At 48.4% G+C, this 5,359-nt stretch overlaps 1 protein-coding gene across 1 annotated transcript in view; it reads left to right on the forward strand.

Annotated features, from left to right (window-relative positions):
* LOC105469874 (beaded filament structural protein 2) overlaps positions 1–5,359 on the forward strand; it is a 67,055-nt gene that overhangs the window by 18,006 nt on the left and 43,690 nt on the right. The window lies entirely within an intron of this gene.

A 5,359-nucleotide genomic window follows, 5' to 3' on the forward strand; every position in this document is an offset into this window, starting at 1 on the left:
GAGAGCCTACCCTAATGACCTCAACTTGATGACATCTTTATTTCCAAAAAAAAAAAAGTCACCTTCACAGGTACTGGGGGTCAGGACTGCAACTGATCTTTTGGATGGTACACAATTAAATCCATAACACCGGCTATTGTTCCTTTCACATTATAGTCCTGATTCCCAACATTTTGTCCTGTCCTGTCAACTGTCATTTAAAAAGGTTCCAGAAATATCAGTATTTCTGCACCTAACCCATTTCATCCTCTCTTCCTTTTGTACTTGAAATTAAATTCCACATCCTGGCCAGGCGTGGTGGCTCACGCCTGTAATCCCAGCACTTTGGGAGGCCAAGGTCTGGATCACAAGGTCAAGAGATCGAGACCATCCTGGCCAACATGGTGAAAACCCACCTCTACTAAAAATACAAAAATTAGCTGGGCATGGTGGTGCGCACCTATACCCCCAGCTACTCGGGAGGCTGAGGCAGGAGAACTGCTTGAACCCGGGAGGCAGAGGTTGCAGTGAGCCAAGATTGCGCCACTGCATGATCCAACCACTTTGTTCCAGCCTAGCAACAAAGCGAGACTCTGTCAAAAAAAAAAAAAAAAAAAAAAAAATCCACCACATCCTATCAAACTACTTGGGGGCTACTAGGGTCCAGAAAGGAAAGCTGTACAGAGAGTCCAAGAGAATGCTATTCATATGGTAGAAACACGGTAAATGCCACTAAGCTACTGTGTGACCTTGGACAAGTTACTCCACCTCTTTGAGCCTCAGTTTTCTTAACTGTTAGGTAAAGGCACTGGATCTCACTGACATCTCCCTGAAGACACACAGGGAATAGGCCAGATTCCCTTTTAGAACTCCGGTAGGCAGATGAGATGGATCCTTTCCCTGGACATGCAGAGATCGGGTGCCACTGACTCCTACCTCTCTCTTCACTTCTGTGTACCCTGAGATGAAGCCCTTTCCCATCTGTAAAATCAGAGGGTAGAATGTTCTGATCTCCCAAGCCAGCAGCCATAGAGGAGGCTGTCACTGCTCCATCATCTCTGAGCAGTGGATGAAGCCTATAGAAGAGAGGCAGCCTCCGATGAGCTCACTGCCTCCATCCTTTGGTTGGCTGGCCGGAAATGAGAACGTTCAGTACATTTGGGCACCTCCTGCATTCCTGAGGCTCAGGTGGTAGCCTATGCCCCAACATTGATGAAGCAGCAGTTATATTACCCCCAGCCCAACACCTGCCAGAATATAGCCCAGGTGTTGCCAAACGGCTGTGTAGGGAGAAACTGTCCGGACAGGGGGGTTGCCAAGAGACAGCAAAGCCAACACCTCACCCAAGTTCACAAAAGCCCAGATTAAACCAATGAACAGCTGGAATTTCTAACTTGGACAGCCCCCAGGATTGTGCCTGCCTATACCTGGTACTGAATACGTGAACCTTCTTGCTCCTTCTCAGACACACCCCGTCATGGTTCCAGACAACCACTGCTGTGATTCTGAGCTTCCTTGTTACACCAAAAATCCTAAGAGCAGAGGTATAGTCTGATTATTTCTGAACCTAAAACCTAGCACAATGCCAGGCACAAAGAAAGAAGACAAGGAAGTCAGGAAGGCAATAAGGAAAGTAGGAAGGATGGAAGAGGAAGGAAGAAAGGGAGAGAGGGAAAGAGGGAGACTGCAACAGAATATCACAGTGGCTAATGGTGCAAGCTGTAGAGTGCAAAAGAACTGAGTTCAAACTCTGGTTTTGCCATTGACTGGCTTTGTGACCCAAGGCAAATCGTTTAACCTTGCTGAATTCCAGCGTCCTGATTTGGAAAATGAGGGTACTATTCACTCCACAGGGTCGTTGTGGGAATTACATAACTCACTTAGAACACTTAGCGTAGTGCTTGGCCATGGTAAGCATTCGGCAAACTGTAGTAGTAATTTGTGTCATCATTTCTAGTAGTTAAAACAACAATAACCACATAGACTGCATAGCCCTCTGACATCATCTGCCCAGCCAACTTTTCCGTACCTGGAGGGAGCGGGGGCCGGGGGAGGAATGAGCATTTGCAGCGGTACACAGGGACGGCCGCGCTGACTCAGGAGCATTCCACTTTATGGCAGCGATCTCGGAGTGACCTGGAGGCCAAATCAGAGTTGCCAGAGCCCCTTTGAGATGGGGGTGTCCCGGGCTACCGCCTCTGACCTCGTTCTCTTGGCAAGTGGCGCCACCTGCTGGCTGCTCCAGGAACTGTCTTGCATACCTAGTCACCCAACTGCAAAATGTTATTTGTGTTAAGTCCTGGATTCCTATAATCACCTCCTGACTGCCAAAGCAACCTTGATCCTGGGAAGCCAGTCACGCAATTCATACTGTCCTGCAGTCATCCGGGTCATGACAGAATTTCCAGGACAACTCCCGATTTCCTGAGGATTACAAATCAACCCCATAAAATTTCATTTTGCCCTGAGACTTTGCATATATTAACCAGCTAGTCTGTTTCTATTCTCTTCTGCTTTTTTTTTTTTTTGCCAGGGCGGGGTGCGGCAAGGAATGGAGTCTCACCTTGTCTCCCAGGCTGGAGTGCAGTGGCGCGATCTCGGCTCCCTGCAACCTCCGCCACCCAGGTTCAAGCGATTCTCCTGCCTCAGAAGTAGCTGGGATTACAGGCGCCTGCCACTGCGTCCGGCTAATTTTTTTTTTCTTTGTATTTTTAGTACAGACGGGGTTTTGCCATCTTGGTCAGTCTGGTCTCGAACTCCTGACCTCGTGATCCACCCGCCTCGGCCTCTCAAAGTGCTGGGATTACAGGCGTGAGCCACAGCGCCCAGCCTTCTCTTCTGCTTCTATTCATGGCAGAAGAAACCTCCTTTCTTTCCTTTTTCAGGTGCATTCTGGGTTGTTTTGGAGCTTAGGTCAACCTTTAGTTTAGAGTCAAGGGTCTGAAGTTCCAGTCTCAGCCCACCAAACACTTTTGCCCAGGTCCCTAATCTCTCCCACCTCCAGCTGCTTTATCTGGAAAAGGAGGGTTATCATTCCACCTGCCATCATGGTCCTGATCCTTTGGTGTTTTTTGTTCATTTGTCTTTTTATTGTTGTTGTTGTTATTGTTTTTGAGACAGAGTCTCACTCTGTCACCCAGGCTGGAGTGCAGTGGCACAATCTCGGCTCAGTGCAACCTCTGCCTCCCGGATTCAAGCAATTCTCATGCCTCAGCTTCTCAAGTAGCTAGGATTACAGGTGCACATCACCACACCCCACTAATTTTTGTATTTTTAGTAGAGACTGCTTTTCGCCATGTTGGCCAGGCTGGTCTCAAACTCCTGACCTCAGGTGATCCGCCTGGCTCAGTCCCCTAAAGTGCTGGGATTACAGGTATGAGCCACTGTGCCTGGCCTGGTCCTGATCCTTTTGAAACTTAAAGGAGAATGAAATCAGTGGGAAAAGGCTTTGTCAGTGTCACAGATAAGGCTACAACTTCTTAGCCTGTGGGTGTAACTAGTGTCACGTGTAAATACAGAATCTTGGGTGATGGTTTCCTGCATTGGCCTTGACTTCTTCCTCACCAGCAGCCTCTTAGTGTGACATTGTCATGGTAGCTACTATAAGGCTGGTACAGGTTTCAGTTTTATTATGGTCATTCATGAGATATTTAATGAGGGCTTACTATGCACCAGGCATTATGGGAATTCAAATATTAGAGCCAACATTCTTGGACTTTGGGACCTGGAGGTCTAGGAGGGATGAAGTGTAAACAAATCCACACATTGGTCCATCCCTGTTATGTGCCAAGCACTGTGCTGGGCACGTGATGAATGTCAACTGTAGATCGAACAGGAAGGACTCATGAAGTACAGTTACAAACGCAGCTTTGGTTTGATAGGGACCCGCCCAAGATCCCTTTCAATTTGCTCAGTGGGTGGTAGACATTCTTCCCAGCCCCTGGGCGAAAACATGGACGGTCCCATGATTTTTCTGATCACTTGCAGGAAACTAAAAATACCATACTCGTTTTAAGCCACAAAACAGTCTCAACTCAGGAAACAGAATGTCTAATTGATATATTATTCAACACATCAACCTTCATTTTCTCCCCTGCCCAGGTAGGGCCAAGCACCTAGTGGGGGTGCTGAGGTCAGCTTTGTCTCTCTTTCCTGCGATTCTCCTCACTCCCACTTCCCTGTGGCTGTTTCTAGCCCAGTTGAAATCTAAGCAGGATGAAGGGAGGGGAAATAAGGGAAGGGAAGCGAAGGGAAGGGGGAAAGCTCTTCCTTGTCAGATGTTGTTGTAAGTTGGTGTCACAGTGTCTGGGTCTGGCTAACGTTTAAGTAAGATTCTTTCTCTTGGGGACACTTTTCTGGATTCCTCTGAGACTCCCCTGCTGGAGCATCTGCAGGCACAAGCCCCTTCTTCAGCTGACGGCCTGTGACCCCTCCTCCCAAACTTCTGCCCCTGCAGTATGGCCCACTGGCATCCCCTCACCCTCGCAGGCCGCCCTCCCAAATGACCCCCCGCTGACATGCTTGCCAAGGGCTCCACGTCTCCCAGAGATGGAAGCAGCTGTCAGGCATTGTAAAAGGAGTGCAGTGACTTTGCAGTCATCTCAGCTCAGACAGCTGAACATCCCGTTACACATACATCTCTTCTAATCACCTTGCAATCCAGGAGAGAAAGTTCCCTTATCCCCTTTCTACAAATAGGGAGACTTTTAGAGAATTACACAATCACTAAGTGACAAAGACGAGGTTTGAGCCCTGTCTCTCCAAGTCAAAGCCCACGATATTCCCATGAGTCCTTGCTGTTGGATTCCAAAAAGCAAAGGGCTCACTCTGGGGCCTGGGACAAGCCATCAAACCTCCATCTTGATTCTTCATCTTTCATGATTCCCAAGAGCTCTTCACATTCTAAAACGCTATAATAAAATTTCTGAGTTGAGGAAGCCTAGAAGCACATGGCAGAGAATTCTGCAGAGGCCTCCCTCTTCCGCGCGGGAGGAGGTCCCCACAGCTCAGCTCTTCCCAAGAGCTCTCTGCCCTGACACTCTACATGATGTGGGCATGTGCCTCCAGCAAGTACAGGGCAGAGAGAGAGAAACATCATTTAAGTGGTGCTGGCATTTCTGCTCCTCCAGGAGGATATGCCCAGTACGGAGCGGGAGATGGAAGGCATGCATTTGCTTCCTTTCCAGACAGGCTGGCTCGTTTCCCGTGTGCCTCTCATGATGAGAGGATTATGCATGCAGAGCATGATACTGGTGTTTCAATGAGGCAGTTTCCAGACACCATGCATGACTCCTGGTTTAAGCCAATTATCTCATCATGGTTCAACCAAAGAAACAACAAGTTATTCAAATGCTGGAGAAAACTCCCAGCCGGGCTGGTT

Source organism: Macaca nemestrina, chromosome 2, assembly GCF_043159975.1.
Source record: "Macaca nemestrina isolate mMacNem1 chromosome 2, mMacNem.hap1, whole genome shotgun sequence".
In the NCBI taxonomy this organism is placed as follows: Eukaryota; Metazoa; Chordata; class Mammalia; order Primates; family Cercopithecidae; genus Macaca; species Macaca nemestrina.